The following is a 17,331-nucleotide window of genomic DNA, read 5'->3' as shown; positions in this document are numbered from 1 at the left end:
ATACCGCCGACCCGACCGGGACAATACCGCCGGCCCGACCGGGACAATACCGCCGACCCGACCGGGACAATACCGCCGGCCCGACCGGGACAATACCGTCGGCCCGACCGGGACAATACCGCCGGCCCGACCGGGACAATACCGCCGGCCCGACCGGGACAATACCGCCGACCCGACCGGGACAATATCGCCGGCCCCCGTAACCCCGTCCGTCGCCCAGCGCCCCCTGCTGCGGCCGGTGCCGCCGGCCCAGTGGGTGCCGCCCCCGCCACCCCCGCCGCGGCTATCCCGCCCGCGCGCGCCGACACCGCACCGGCGCCCCGCCGTCTCGAGCGAGGTGCAGGTGACGGGCGGCCGGCGCGGGACGGGGGTCCCGGCGCGCGGCGTGGGGCGGGCCGGCCGGGCCGCGGTGGCGGCGGCGGCGATGGTGGCCGCGGTGGTGGTGGCGGGGGCGGGGGTGGAGGTGGTGGCCCCCCGGACGAGCCGGCGCCAGGACCGGGCGGGCAAGCCGACCGACCGCGGGACGCAGCAACGCCGGAACCCAAGCTTACCGAGCTGCAGGCGGAGTTCATACCCCGCCTGCAGCGGCTCCTCGACGAACCCGAAGACGACTGGGAACCATGCGAGGCGCTCCTCCAGCGCATGGTGGTCGACGCCTCTCGTCGCAATGAGGCATACGACCAGCGACGAGGCCAGGCCACCGCGCGGCGCCGGGGACAGCCCGGTGCCGCCGCCCCACACGGGCAGCCCGGGCGGCCGGCGGTCATTCCGGCTCTCAACGGCCGCCCGGACACAGCTGGCGGTGCGCCCCCTCCCCCTCCCCGCGGCCGGCCGGACCGTCCAGCGGCGGGCGGTCCCCCTCCCCCCCACCCCAGAACGGCGGCCCGGCCCCTCCACCAGCCCAACAGCCAGACCGCCGCAAGACGTACCGGCCGCCCCGACACGAGCCGGCCGAGGCGAGTCGGCTCCAGCGCCTCTACCGCGCCAACCGAGGCAGGGCGATGCGCGATGTCTTGGCGGAGGAGAGTCCGTCGTGCCCGCTTCAGCCCGCCGTTATGCGGGAACATTTTGCGCCCCCCAACCGCGCTGCCGATCCGTTCGAGTGGGAGGCCCACCCCGAATGTGTCGAGGAGCCGGTGGAAGCTCTGGCCACAGCCGAGCTCTTCCGGTACTTCGAGGCGGACGAGGTGTGGCGCCGTCTGTCCGCCGCCAGCACAGCGCCTGGCGCTGACGGCCTGCGCTATGTCGCGTGGCGGGCCCTCGACCCGGGAGCCCTCCTGCTGACGCGCGCATTCAACCTGTGCGCGCGGCATAGGCGGGTACCGGCTGCGTGGAAGGAGAGCAGCACGATCCTCCTTCATAAGGGCGGGGACGTGCGCGAGCCCTCGAACTGGCGCCCCATCGCCCTAATGAACACGGCTGCCAAAGTGTACGCCGGCCTGTGGGCCGACCGGCTGTCCCGCTGGGCGGAGACCGAGAACCTTCTGTCATGCCAACAGAAAGGCTTCCGCAGCTACGGCAGAGTGTTGGAGCACAGCTTCATCCTCCAGAGCGCGATCACCGCCCAGCGGCGACAGCCCGGCGGCCAGCTCCACGTTTGCTTCATCGACCTGGCGAACGCATTCGGGAGCCTGTCCACACAGGTACCTGTGCAGTGTTCTCGCCCGCCTCGGCCTGCCCGGTGAGGTGCTGTTCACCCTGGAGGACCTGTACGACGGCAGCACGACCACGTACACGACAGCCCAGGGCACGTCCGACCCCGCGCCCGTCACGCGCGGCGTGCGGCAGGGCTGCCCGCTGAGCGGCATCCTGTTTAATCTGGGCATGGAACCTCTGGTCCGGGCGCTCGACGCCGCCGACGGCGTCACGACGCTCGCCTTCGCTGACGACCTCGCGCTGCTCTGCCGCGACGCGGAGGCCCTGGACGCCGCGCTCACCACACTAGAGGAGGTGTGCAGCTGGTGTGGACTGGCGCCCAACGCGCGCAAGTCCGGGCTGCTGCCGATCGGCAGCCCGTCGCCGCAGGTGCGGCTCATGGGTCAGCCAATCCCCGCGATCGGCGAGCGGTGCTCGTACCGCTACCTGGGCCCGCCTGTGGGACACACCAGGCTGTCGTGCCCGCCGTTACAGGTGCTGGCCGAGGCGGAGCAGGCCGCCCGCCTCGTCCTGGACAGCGCGCTGGCCCCGTGCCCCGTGGCAGAAACTGGACGCGCTGCGCGCGTTCATTCTGCCACGGATGACCCACTGCCTCCGGCTGGGTCTGCTCCCAAAACGGGCTCTGCGTCAGTTCGACGCCGAGCTGCGTTGGAGGGTCAAGGGGGCACTCCAGCTGCCCTCTCGCGCGTGCCAGGAGCACCTGCACGCCAGCACCTCGCGCGGCTGTGTTGGCCTCACCGAGCTCGCCTCTGAGGCCGACATCCTCCTCCTGGCTTCTACATGGCAGCTCCTCACCTCCCCGGACGAACTCGTCCGCGAGACTGCTGCCTCTCAGCTACAGGAGTCTGTGCGCAAGCGCCTCCTGGCTGAGCCTACCCCGGCACATCTCGCCGACTACCTGAATGGTAGGGAGTTGAGGGACGGTGGCGACGTTTCGACGCGCTTCTCACGAACGCGCGTCGCCACCAAAGCGCTGGCCAAAACCATCCCGGTGGCCTGGCGCGCGGTGGACGGCGAGCTGCGGCTTGCGGTCGGCGACGACGTGGTGCCGCGTCGCCAGGCGGCTGCCCTCCTGCGAGAGGCGGTCCGCGAGGCGGCCGCCGAGCGTCTGTACCGCCTGCCTCACCAGGGCAAAGTGATGCAGACGGTCGGCGACCAGCGCGTGAGCAGCCACTGCATGTACAGTGGCAGCTTCACCCGCTTCGCCGAGTGGCGCTTTGTGCACCGCGTGCGGCTGGGACTGTGCCTCTAAACGGCGTCCGTCGCAGCCGTGTGCGAGGCGACGAGCGCTGCCCGCGGTGCGGGTACGCGCGCGAGACGCTGCCCCACGTGCTGTGCCACTGCATGCCGCACAGCGTCGCCTTCCAACGCCGTCACAACGCCATCCTGAGCCGCCTCCACAAGGCGGTGCAGCGGGATGGCGTGGTGACGCATGTCAACCGGCGGGTGCCGGGGTGCGCATCCACCCTGCGTCCCGACCTGGTGGTGACCCGCGGTGACGAGGTCATCCTGGCCGACGTCACCGTGGCCTTTGAGAATGGGCCAAACGCGCTTCGCGCTGCCAGCGACGCCAAGGTCCGCAAATACACCCCGCTCGTGCACGAGCTGCACGGGCGGGGCAAGACGGCCAGTGTGGTGGCGTTGATCGTCGGCCCCCTGGGCACCTGGTGACGGGGTAATGAGGCCTCGCTGCGCCGGCTCCGCGTCAGCCGGACTTATGCAAAGCTGATGCGGCGGCTCATTGTGAGCGACACCCTGAGGTGGTCCCGCGACATTTACATCGAGCATCTGTCTGGGCGCCGCCAGTACGAGTGATCCGCGGCCGGTTCACCCGGCCGTGGCGACGTCAGGGTCGTCGCCGCCATCTTGCCGACGCCAGCAGCACACTGCTTCGGCCTGGCGCGGCGTCTCAGCCAGCACGGCGGACGCACCACCGGGCCGCTACCTCCGCGCGGTGAGCGATAAGCGCGGCCGCCCGACGCCCCATCCCCCCAGTCCCCGAAGCGTCACATGGACCGGGAACGATCCCCACCGGCGGCTTGCTCCTCCCCCTTCCCCACCTTCAGGAGGGAAGCCGGCCCACACCCCACCCCTCCCATAGCGCGCTGGGTCGCGCCGGGGAGTTGTCGCGCCGGCGCAGTCTGGGCCGCAGCTGGTGGCGCCACCACGGATTGCCTAATGTAGTAACGAAAGGTGACGCCACCAGAACGCCCTGTTCGGTGCGCGATCTGGCGCTTGTTCACATTGTTCGTGTCGTTCCTATAATGCTATTTCTTGAATTTTATCAAACAACCGTGTCGCGGGTAAATGCCCTCCACATCGTGGAGCGGCATCCGCTTTTCGTTTTGTTTCTCTTGTTATCAAACATGTATTTTTCTGAATAAAAAATCTGTTCTTATCAGATTAATATCTGATACGTCCCCTACATGGGGACCAGAATATAAAAGTGATCTTTGAACATTGGCGGGGTTACTGGAGCTTGCTCCTGCCCTGCCGCGGGCTGGCCTGGCATTGCACTACAGCCAGGATCGGCCCATTTTATGCTGTCAGCGGTGTCAATAAATCAGTATGCTCTAATACATGGACAATCAGTATGTGTTTCAATATGGCTTTGCGCATATGCTGTATGCGCGCCGCTGCTGGCACACGGCCAAGACACATCGCCTCAGATGTCTGGGCCGACGCAAAACCCAGCACGAACAGAGCATGGCGAGAGGCAACAACAAAATCAACGACTACATAGCAAACAATGAAGAAACACACCCGGACAGAACCCCAAAAAAACACAAACCAACACAAAAAGCAACCACAGCACTGTCGCGGTCGGCGAAAACACATGCTTGACACTAGCTCAAAGCAGGCCGATGCCATGTCACCAACAGCGCGTGCCGTCAGGCTGGCAACATGCAACGCCAACGCATCCTATGGTTGCACAAGCGAACGCCATACAGACCAAACGCCTGACAATGACCATGGCCGCCGGCTGTCCGTAACATCTTTGCGCGCCCCACGGTGAGCTGTCTCTGTCGGCAACGTAGCATTCACACATCGCCTGCGGGCCGTCCAAAGGTCGGCTGTGTTCCCACCACGGACACCGCAGCAGGAGGCCGTGCGGCCTTGCCGGCCTGGCGGCATTGCTCAGCTGCATGGGCGTCTTCGCGTCCGAAGCGCGGCCGCGCTCTACCACGTGACGCGGCGCGACGATACATAGCTTGCAACAAGTCGGCAAAAAAGCTCCCCGAATGCCGGGGACGCGCCACCACCGCAGGCGCAGGACCACCAAACATTGCTCTCGGCGCCCGGTGCGACAGCCATCTAGCGGCCATGCTGGCACCGTGCTGGATTTCATATTGGCCCTAATAAGTGTCGAAAAAACGTCGGTTTCAGAAATGGGTCGTTTTCGCGTCAAAGTGGCCCCGGCCAGATTTGTGATCACTTGCATGTTGACAACAACGCCACTGAATGCTTGTCCCACCACTGTGTATCGTCTGCACCGGCAATCTGCTTTCAAACGCAGCGGCTCTCAGAAACAAAACCATGGAAATTTGCGGCCATCAAGAACGCTATATGTTTCCAACAACGCACTAATGTTTTAGTATGTGTCATTCGACGCGCAATGCCACGGCCAACACGATGGCATAACTTAACACATTAAAGCATGCATAGCTTGGAAGTTATTTCCAAAAAACTCTCTCAAACGGCGCTCAACTTTGATTTTGCCATTGCTGCACAAACAGTTTGCATGCACAGAAACACTTGCCGCTGCACTTACACACTAAATGAACCATGCCCTTTCATTTATAACTGAAAAAATCTCGTTTTTAAAAATTTCAATTTTTCGACGAAATACCCCCCCAAATTTTCGGTCAGCACCCGGTGATCAAAAATGTTGTCAACAAGTGGCAACATCGGTGTGCATCGTTTCTAAGTTAAAGCACCCTTCGATTTTCATTGGTTTGTTAGACATGAGTTTGAAACCTTTTACTACCCGAAAAACGGCTAGTTTCAATATGAACATCCATCCGATTTGCACGCGTGCTGGATTTCATATTGGCCCCATATGCGTCGAAAAAACGTCCGTTTCTGAAATGGGCCGTTTTTGGCATCAAGATGACCGCGGCCAGAGTTGTGATCACTTGCATGTTGACAACAACGCCACTGAATGCTTCATCCACCACTGTGTATCGTCTGCACCGGCAATCTGCTTTCACACGGAGCGACTGTCAGAAACAAAGCCATGGAAATTTCCGGCCATCAAGAACCCTATATGTTTCCAGCAACGCACTAATGTTTTACTACGTGTCATTCGACGCGCAATCGCACGGCGAACACGATGGTAAAACTTAAAACATTAACGCACGCATAGCTTTGAAGTTATTTCCACAAAACACCCAAACGGTGCGCGATGTTGACTTTGCAAGTGCTACACAAACTGTTTGCATGCACACAAACACTTGTCGCTGCACTTACACACTAAATGGACCATTGCCTTTCATATAGAATTTTAAAAAATCGCATTTTGAAAAATTTCAACGTTTTTGACCAAATGGTCGACAAAAAACAAACAAAATGGTTTGAGAGTGTTTTTCGGAAATAATTTCCAAACTGTACGTGCGTAATTATATTAAGTTATACCATCGTGTTGGACGTGCGATTGCGCGTCGAAAGACATATAGTAAAACATTAGTGCGTTGCTGCAAACATATCGCGTTCTTGATGGCCGCAATTTTCCATGGTTTTGTTTCTGAAAGCCGCTCCGTTTGAAAGCAGATTGCCGGTGCATGCGATACACAGTGGTGGAAAGAACATTCAGTGACGTTGTTGTCAACATGCAAGTGATCACAAATATGGCCGCGGCCACTTTGATGCGAAAAACGACCCATTTTAGAAACGGGCGTTTTTTCAACCTATATGAGGGTCATCATGAAATCCAGCACGCCTACAAATCGGATGAATGTTCAGATTGAAAACAGCCGTTTTTCGGCTAGTAAAATGTTCCAAACTAATATCTAACGAACCAATGAAAATCGAAGGGTGCCTTCACTTGCAAACGATGTAAACCGATGTCACCACTTGTTGACAACATTTTTGATCACCGGGTGCAGAAAGAAAATTTTCGGGGGGCCATTTTCTTGAAAAAAATTGAATACTTACCGAACGCGATTTTTCATTTCTGAAGTAAAAGAGCGTGGTCCATTTAGTGTGTAACTACAGCCGCAAGTGTTTCTATGCATGCAAACAGCTTGTGCAGCCATTGCAAACTCAACATCCAGCCCCGTTTGAGTGTGTTTTTTGGAAATAACTTGAAAAGTATACGTGCGTTTATGTTTTAAGTTGCACCATCGTGTTTGCCATGCGATTGCGCATCAAATGACATATAGTACATCATTAGTGCTTTGCTGGAAACATATAGCGTTCTTGACGGCCGCACAATTCCATGGTTTTGTTGATGAGAGCCGCTGCGTTTGAAAGCAGATTACCGGTGCAGGCGATGCACAGTGGTGGAACACGCATTCAGAGGCGTTGTTGTCAACATACAAGTGATCGCAACTCTTGCACCGGCCTCTTTGTTAGGAAAGACGGCCCATTTGAGAAAAGGACGTTTTTTCGGCCCACATGACCGCAAACATGAAATTCAGCACGCGTACAAATCGGACGCATGGTCAGATTGAAAACGTCGGTTTTCCGGGTAGTAAAATGTTCCAAACTCGATCTAACTAACCAATGAAAATCGAAGGGTGCATTAACTTCCAAACGATGTAAATTGATGCAACCACTTCTTGACAACATTTTTGATCACCGGGTGCTGACCAAAACTTTGGGGAAGCAATTTTTCCAAAAAATGAAAATTTTTGAACCGCGAATTTTTCATTTCAGAATGAAAGAGCAGGTCAGTATAGTGTTTTAATGCAGCGGCAAGTGTTTCTGTGCATGCAACCAGTTTGTGTAGCAACTGCAAAATCAACATCTTGCGCGGTTTGAGAACGTTTTTGGGAATAACTTCAAAATTACCCGTGCGTTAATGTTTTAAGTTACGCCATCGTGTTCGCCGTTCGATTGCGCGTCGAACAACATATAGTAAATTATTAGTGCGTTGCTGGAAACATATAGCGTTCTTGATGGCCGCAAATTTCCATAGTTTTGTTTGTGAGAGCTGCTCCGTTTGAAAGCAGATTGGCGGTGCAGACGACACACAGTGGTGGAACAAGCATTCAGTGGCGTTGTTGCCAAAATGCAAGTGATCACAAATCTTGCCGCAGCCACTTCTATGCGAAAGACGGCCAATTTTAGAAACGGACGTTTTTTCGATCCATCTGAGCATCATTGTGAAATCCAGCATACGTACAAATCAGATGCATGTTCAGATTAAAAACAGACCTTTTTCGGGAAGTAAAGTGCTCCAAACTCATATCTAACGAACCACTGAAATTCGAATTATGCTGTAACTTGTAAACGATGTAAGCCGATGTTCCCACTTGTTGACAACATTTTTGATCACCGGGTGCAGATTAAAAACTTTGGGGGTGCTCTTTTTCGAAAAAATATAAAGATACAAACGCGATTTTCCCAGTTTTAAATGAAAGTGCATGGTCCATTAGGGTGTAAATTCAGCGGCATAGGTTTGTGTGCATCAAACAGTTTCTGCCGCAAATGCAAAATCAACATTCAGCGCCGTCTGAGTGCTTTTTAAGAAAAATAACTTAAAAACTATACGTGCGTTAATGTTTTAAATGATACTATCGTGTTCGCCGTGCGATTGTGCGTCGATTGACATATAGTAAAACATTAGTGCCTTGCTGGAAAGATATAGCTTTCTTGATGTACACAAATTTCCATGGTTTTGTTTCTGTGAGCCGCTCCGTTTCAAAGCCGATTTCCGGTGCATACGATACACATTGTTGGAACAAGCATTCAGTGGCGTCGTTGTCGACATGCAAGTGATTGCAAATCTTGCCGCAGCCAATTTAAGCGAAAAATAGCCAATTTCAGACACGCAATTTTTTCGACCCATATGAGGGCTCATATGAAGTTCAGCATGCGCATAAATCGGATGTATGTTGAGATTGAAAACGTCCGTTTTCCGTGTAGTAAAATGTTCCAAACTCGTATCTAACGAACCAATGAAAGTCGAACTGTGTGTTAACTTGCAAACGATGTGAATTGATGTAACCACTTCTTGACAACATCTTTGATCACCCGGTGCTGACCGAAAACTTTGGGGGGTCAATTTTTCCGGAAAAAAATGAAGATTTTTCAATCCCGATTTTTTCATTTCAGAATGAAAGAGCGGGTCAGTTTAGTGTTTTAATGCAGTGGTACGTGTTTCTGTGCATGCAAACAGTTTCTGCAGCAATTGCAAAATCAAAATCGAGTGCCTTTTGAGTGAGTTTTAAAAAAAAATCCTTTCAAGACTATGTCCGTCAATGTTTTAAGTCATACTTTCGTCTTCGCCGTGCGATTGCACGTCGAATGACATGTAGTAAAACATTAGTGCGTTCATGGAAACATACAGCGTTAACACCCGAAACACGGCCGTTTTCAAGTTAACATGCATCCGATATGTAGTGCTGAATTTGATATTGGCCCTCATATGGGTCGAAAAAACGTCCGTTTCTAAAGTTGGCTTTTTTCGCATCAAAGTGGCCGCGGGCAGATTTGTGGTCACTTGCATGTTGACAACAACGCCACTGATTGCTTGTTCCACCACTGTGTATCGTTTGCACCGCAATCTGCTCTCAAACGGAGCGGCTCTCATAAACAAAACCATGGAAATTTGCGGGCATCAAGAACGTCATATGTTTTTCAAAACTCACAAATGACTTACGAGATGTCATTGGACGCGCAATCGCACGGCGAACACGATGGTGTAGCTTAAAACATTAACGCACGAATACTTGTTATGTTATTTTAAAAAAACACTCTCAAACGGCGTTCGATGTTGATTTTGCAAATGGTGCAGAAACTGTTTGCATGTACAGAAACACATGCCGCTGCATTTACACACTAAATGGACTTCGCCCCTTTTTTCTGAACTGAAAAAATCGCGTTTTGAATATTTTTTTCCCGGAACAAATGGCCTCTCCAACTTTTTGGTCAGCACCCGGTGGTAAAAACCGTTCTGAACATATTGTACGTCGGTTTACATCGTTTGCATGTTAAAGCGCCCTTCTATTTTCATTGCTTCGTTAGGTATGAGTTTGGAACATTTTGCGACCTTAAAAACGGTCGCTTTCAATTGAAACATCCATCCGATTTGTACTTGCGCTGAATTTCATATTAGCTCCCATATGGGTCTAGAAAGGTCCGTATCTGATATTTGCGGTTTTCCGCATCAAAGTGGCCGCGGCAAGATTTGTGATCACTTGGATGTTGACAACAACGCCGCTGAATGCTTGTTCCGCCACTGTGTATCGTTTGCACCGGCAATCTGCTTTCAAACGGAGCGGCTCTCAGAAACAAAACCATGAATATTTGCGTGCATCAAGAACGCTGTATGTTTCCAGTAACGCACTAATGTTTTACGATATGTCATTCGCAGCGGAATCGCACGGCGAGCACGATGGTGTTACCTAAAACATTAACGCAAGTATACGTTTTATGGTTATTAAAAAAAAAACCTCGAACCACGCTCGATGTTGATTTTGCAATTTCTGCAGAAACTGTATGCATGCCCCGAAACACTTGCTCCCGCATTCAGACACTAAATGGAACATAACCTTTAATTCTCAACTGAAAAAAATTGGTTCAGGAAAAATTTCTGCTGTTAGCATCAGAAAAGAAACCATGGAAATTTGCGCTCATCAAGAATACTGCATGTTTCCAGCAGTGTATTAATGTGTTATTATAGGTCATTCGACGCCTAATCGCATGCCTAACACGACGGTTTTACTTTAAAAATTAGGGCATGTATAGTTTCGAAGCGATTTGAAAGACGTTTACCAAATAGCGTTCGATCGAGATTTTACCATTGCTGCTGAACCTGTTTGCATGAACAGAAACACTTACCGCTGCATTTGCAGACTAAATGGACCGCGCCCTTTCCCTCTCAATTCAGAAAATCGCGTTTGGAATGTTTTCAGTTTTTAGTCTCAGAAACAAAACCATGTAAGTTTGCGCGCATCAAGAATACTGTACGTTTCCAGCCGAGCATCACTGTTTTATTACAGGTCATTCGACGCGAAATCGCACGGCGAACACGATATTGTAACTTAAAAAATTAACGCATGTCTAGTTTCTATGTTGTTCGAACGAAAACTCCCTAACATCTTTCCATGGAGATTTTGCAAGGACTGCAGAAACTGTTTGCATGCACAGAAACACCTTCCGCTGCTTTTACACACTAAATGGACCATGCCCTTTTATTCTGAGCTGAAAAAACCGCGTTTGGAAAATAGTTGATTTTTAGTCTCAGATACAAATCCATGGAAATTTGCGCGCATTAAGAACACTATATGTTTCCAGCCGCGCATTAATGGTCTGTTATAGATCATTCCACGCGTGATCGCACGGCGAACACGACGGTTTAACTTAAAACATTAACGCATGTATAGTTTCTAAGTTATTCGAACGAACACTTTTAGACAGCGCTCGATGCAGATTTTATAGTTGTTGTAGAAACTGTTGGCATGCACAGAAACACTTGCTGATGCATTTACACACTAAATGAGCCATGACCTTTAATTCTCAACTGAAAAAATCGGGTTTTGAACTTTGCTTTTTTTAGTGTCAGAAACAAAACCATGAAAATTTCCAAGCATCAAGAATACTTTTTGTTTCCAGCCGTGTGTTATGTTTTATTGTAGGTCATTCGACGCGTGATCGCACGGCAAACACGTTGGTGTAGCTTAAAAAATTAACGCATGTATAGTTTATAAGCTATTTGAACGAACACACTCAAACAACGGTCGGCGCAAAATTTCCAATTGCTGGAGAACCTGTTTGCATGCACGGAAACATTTGCGCTGCATTTACACAAAAAAGGACCACACCCATTCATTCTGAGGTGAAAAAATCGCGTTCGCAAAATTTCAATTTTTGGTCTCATAAAAAAAACATGGAAATTTGAGCGCATGAAGAATACTGTGTGTTTCCAGCCGTGCATTGATGTTTTGTGATAGGTCATCCGACGGGTAATCGCACGGCAAACGCGTTGGTGCAAAATGAGAAATTAACGCATGTATAATCTCTAAGTTATTCGAACGAACACTCAAATACCGCTCGTTGGGATTTTTCAAGTGTTGCAGACCCTGTTTGCCTGCACAGAAACACTTGCGGCTGCATTTTCACAGTAAAAGGACCATGCCCTTTCATTCTCAAATCAGAAAATCCGTTTGGAATGTTTTCAGTTTCAAATCGGTGACACAAACCGATGAAAACTTGAGTGCATCAATAATACTGTATGTTTCCAGCTGTGCGTTAATGCTGCATTATAGGTCATTCGACGCGTGATCGCACGGCGAACACGATAATGTAACCTAAAAAACCAACGTATGTATTGTTTCTAGTTTATTCAAACAAACACTCTCAAACAGGAATCGATGCAAATTTACAATTCCTGCAGAACCTGTTTGCATGCACAGAAACACTTTCCGCTACAGTTATACACTAAATGGACCATATCCTTTCATTCTCAAGTGAAAAATCGCGCTTCGAAAGCTTTCAATTTTTTGTGTCAGAAACAAAACCATGGAAATTTGCGCGCATTAATACTGGATGTTCGCCGTTGTGCGTAAATGTTTTAGTAGAGGTCATTTGACGCGTGAACGGACGGTAAACACGATGGTATAACATAAAAAAACGCACGGTCCGTTTCTCAGTTATTCGAACGAACACTCTCAAACATCGCTCGATGCAGATTTCGCAATTTCCGCAAAATCTGTTTCCATGCACATAAACACGTTCTCATCTCACCATCATATCTCATCTCATCATCTCATCATATGATCTCACTATCATAAACACATCTCAAACGAAAAAAATCGGCTTTGGAAAAGTTTCAATTTTTAGTCTCAGAAACAAAAACATGGAACTATGCGCGCATCAAGAATACTGTATGTTTCCAGCCGTGCATTATGGTTTTATTATAAGTCATTCGACGCGTAATCGCACGGCAAACACGATGGTGTAACTTAAACAATTAACGCTTGTATGGTGTCTGAAATATTTGAACGAACACTCAAATGGCGCTCCAAACAAACTTTTCAATTGCTGCAGAACCTGTTTGCCTGCACAGAAATACTTGCCGCTGCATTTACGCACTAAATGAACCATGACCCTTTATTCTCAAAGGAGAATATCGCGTTTGCGAAATTTTTAATTTTTAGTTTTAGAAACTAAACCATGGAAAATTGCGCGCATCAAGAACACTGGATGTTTCCAGCCGTGCATAATTGCTTTATCATAGGTCATTCCACGCGTAATCGCACGGACAAAACGATCATTTAACTTAAAAATTAACGCGTGTATAGTTTCTGAGTTATTCGAACGAAAACTTTCAAACGGCGTTAGATGCATATTTTGCACTTCCTGCAGAATCTGTTTGCACGCAAATTCATTTTCCGCAACATTTACACACTAAACGGACCATGCCCTTTCATTCGCAAATGAAGAAATCACTTTCGGAAATTCTTCATTTTTTAGTTTTAGAAACAAAACCATGGAAATTCGCGCGCATCAAGAATACTGTATGTTTCCAGCCGTGCTTTAATGCTTTATTAAAGGTCATTCGACGCGTAATCGCACAGAGAAAGCAATCGCGGAACTTAAAACATTGACGAAGGTATAGTTACGAAGTTATTTGAACAAACACTCTCAAACAGACTTCGAAGCAGATTTTGCAATTTCTGCAGAACCTGATTCCATCCACAGAAACACTTTCGGCTACATTTACACGCTAAATGGACCATGCCCTTTCATTCTCAAGGAAACGAATCGCGTTTGGAAAGTTTTAAATTTTTGTCTCAGAAACAAAACCATGGACATTTGCACGCAACAAGAATGCTATATATTTCCAGCCGTGCATTAATGTTTTATAATAGGACATTGAACGGGTAATCGCACGGCAAACACGATGGTGAAACTTATAAAATTACCGCAAATATAATTTCTATGTTCTTTGAAAGAAATCTCAAACAGCGCTCGATGCAGATTTTCGATTTGCTGGAGAACCTATTTGGATGCACAGAAACACTTAATGGTACATTTACACACTAAATGGGCCATGCCCTTTCATTCGCAAATGAAAAATGGCGTTTGGAAAATTTTCCAGTTTTGTCTCGGAAACAAAATCATGGAGATTTGTGCGTATCAAGAATACTGTGTGTTTCCAGCCGTGGATTAATTTTTCATTATAGGTCATTGGAAGACTAGTCACACGGCAAACACGATGGTGCATGTGAAGAAACTAACGCATGTATAATTTCTAAGTGATTTGAACGAGCACTCTCAAACAGCGCCCGATTCAGATTTTGCGTTTGGTCCATAGCCTCTTTACAGGAACAGAAACACTTACCGCTACCCTTACACACTAAATGGACCACGCTCTTTCATTCTCAAATGAAGAAATCGCGTTTGGAAAATTTTCAATTCCTAGTCTCAGAAACAAAACCATGGACATCCGCGCGCATCACGAATACGGTATGTTTCCATCCGTGCATCAATGTGTTACTGTAGGTAATTTGAAGCGTTATCCCAAGGCGAACACGATGGTATAATTTAAAAATATCAACGCGTATATAGTTTCTGAGTTACTCGAACGAACACTCAAACAGCGTTCGATGCAGATTTATCACTTGCTGCAGAACATGTTTGGATGCACAGAAACACCTGCCGCTACATTGGCACACTAAATGGGCCAAAACCTTTACTTCTTTACTGAAAAACAGGCGTATGGAAAATTTTCAATTTTTAGACTCAGAAAACAAAACCATGGAAATTTGTGCGTATCAACAATACTGTATATTTCCAGCCGTGCATCAGTGCTTTAATACAGGTCATTCGACGCGTAGTCGCACGGCGAAAGCGATCGTGTAGCTAAAATGATTAACATTATATAGTTTCTAAGTTATTCGAAAGAACACTGAAACAGTGTTGGATGCAGATATTGCAATTTCTGCAGAACCTGTTTGCAGGCACAGAAACACTTTCGGCTACATTAACACACTAAATGGACCACGCCCTTTTATTCTCAAGTGAACAAATCGCGTGTCGAACATTTTTCAATTTTTAGCTTCAGAAACAAAACCATAGCAATTTGCTCACATCAAGAATACTGTATGTTTCCATCCGTGCATCAATGCTTTATTATAGGTCATTTGAAGCATAATCCCGCGGCGAACACGATGGTGTAACTTAAAATATCAAGGCATGTATAGTTTCTAAGTTACTCGAACGAACACTCTCAAACAGCATTCGATGCAGATTTTGCACTTCCTGCAGAACCTGTTTGGATGCACAGAAAAACTTGCCGCTACATTTACACCCTAAATGGGCCACAACCTTTAATTCTTAACTGAGAAAATGACGTTTGCAACATTTTCAATTTTTAGACTCAGAAACAAAACCATGGAAATTTGGTTTTTTGGCGCATCAAGAATACGCATAAAAAAATTGGCGCATCAAGAATACTGCATGTTTCCACCCGTGCATTAATGCTTTATTATAGGTCATTCGACGCGTAGTCGCACGGCAAAGGCGATCGTGTAAATAAAATAATTAACGCTTGTATAGTTTCTATGTTATTGGAAGGAACACTCTGAAACAGCGTTCGATGCAGATTTTGCAATTCCTACAGAACCTGTTTGCCTGCACAGAAACACTTTCGGCTACATTGACGCACTAAATGGACCACGCCTTTTCATTCTCAAGTGAAGAATTGGCGTTAGGAATATTTTCAATTTTTAGATTCAGGAACAGAACCATGGAAATATTCTCGTATCAAGAATGTTGTATGCTTCCAGCCGTGCATTAATGTTTTATTATAAGTCATTGGACGCGTAATCGCACGGTGAACACGATGGTGTTACTTAAAGAATTAACGCATGTATAGTTTCTATGTTTTTCCAACGAGCACTCTCAATCATCGCTCGATGCAGGTTTTCTTATTGCTGTAGAACCAGTTTGCATGTATAGAAAGAATTGCCGCCGCATTTACACACTAAATGTACCATGGACTTGCATTCTGAAAGGAAAAAATCGCGTTTGGAATATTTTCAATTTTAAGTCTCAGAAACAAAACCGTAGAAAATTGCTCGCATCAAGAATACTGTATGTTTCCAGCCGTGCTTAAAGTTTTATCAAATGTCATTCGACGCGTAATCGCACGGCAAACACGGTGGTGTAAGTACACAAAAATATGCCTATACAGTTTCTAAGTTATTGGGACAAACACTGCTAAACCGCACTCGATGCAAATTTTTCAGTTGCTGGAGAACCTGTTTGCATGATCACAAACACTTGCCGCTGCATTTACACCCTAAATGTACAATGGCCTTTCATTCTCAAATGAAAAAAGTCGCCATTGGGAAATTATCCATTTCTAGTCACGGAAACAAAACCATGGGAATTAGCGCTCCTCAAGAGTACTGTAGGTTTCCAGCAGTGTATTAATGTTTTATTATAAGTCATACGACGGGTAACCGCACCGCGAACACCATGGTGTGATTTCAAAAAAGTACGCAGGTATAGTTTCTTAGTTATTCGAACGAACACTCAAACATCGCCTGATGCAGATTTTGCCTTTGCTGCAGAAACTGCTTGCATGCAAGAAAACAGACACTAGCAGCTGAATTTACACCTTAAATGGCCCATGCTCTTTCAGTCCCAAATGAGACAATCGCGTTTGGAAAATGTTCAATTTTTAGTCTCAGGAACAAAACCAAGCAAATTTGGGCGCATCAACAATGCTTTATGTTTCCAGCTGTGCATTAATGTTTTGTTATAGGTCATTTGACGTGTAATCGCACGGGGAAAACGATGGTGTAACTTAACAATTTAACGGATGTATGTTTTCTAGGCTTTTCAAATGAACACTCTCAAGAATCCCTCCATGCAGATTTTACTATTGCTGTAGAACCTCTTTGCATGCACAGAAAAACTTTCCGCTGCAGATACACACTAAACAGACCATGCCCTTCATTCTAAAAAAATATCGTTTTTGAAGAATTTTCTATTTTTGTCTCAAACAAAACCATGGAAATTTGCGTGCATCAAGAATACTCTATGTTTTGAGCCGTGCATTAATATAATATTATAGGTTATTGGACGCGTAATCGCGCAGCAAACACGATGGTGTAACATTGAAAATTAAGGCATGTATAGCTCCGCTCGATGCAGATTTTTCCATTGCTGAAGAAACTGTTTGCATGCACAGAAACCTTGCCGCTGCGTTAACACACCAAATGGACCATGCCGTTTCATTCTAAAAAAAAATAAAAAATTGCGTTTATAAGATTTGAAATGTTTAGTCTCAGAAACAAAACCATGGAAATTTGCGCGCATCATGAATACTATTTGTTTCCACCCGTGCATTAATGTTTTATCATAGGTCTTGCGACGAGTAATCGCATGGCGAATACAACGGTGTAAGTTAAAAATTAACGCGTCTATAGTTTTTAAGTTTTTTGAATAAACACTATCAAACAGCTTTTGATGCAGATTTCGCAATTGCTGCAGAAA

At 48.2% G+C, this 17,331-nt stretch overlaps 1 pseudogene; it reads left to right on the top strand.

The window, feature by feature from the left end:
• The first annotated feature begins 4,022 nt into the window (after window positions 1–4,022).
• Window positions 4,023–4,198, top strand: LOC119099531 (uncharacterized; annotated as a pseudogene).
• Window positions 4,199–17,331: the final 13,133 nt, after the last annotated feature.

This window comes from Pollicipes pollicipes, unplaced genomic scaffold (genome assembly GCF_011947565.3).
Source record: "Pollicipes pollicipes isolate AB1234 unplaced genomic scaffold, Ppol_2.1 Scaffold_4740;HRSCAF=5597_pilon_pilon_pilon, whole genome shotgun sequence".
NCBI classification, from domain to species: domain Eukaryota; kingdom Metazoa; phylum Arthropoda; class Thecostraca; order Pollicipedomorpha; family Pollicipedidae; genus Pollicipes; species Pollicipes pollicipes.
The sequence above is the reverse complement of the archived record's forward strand: the minus strand, read 5'-3'. Positions and strand labels throughout refer to the sequence as shown.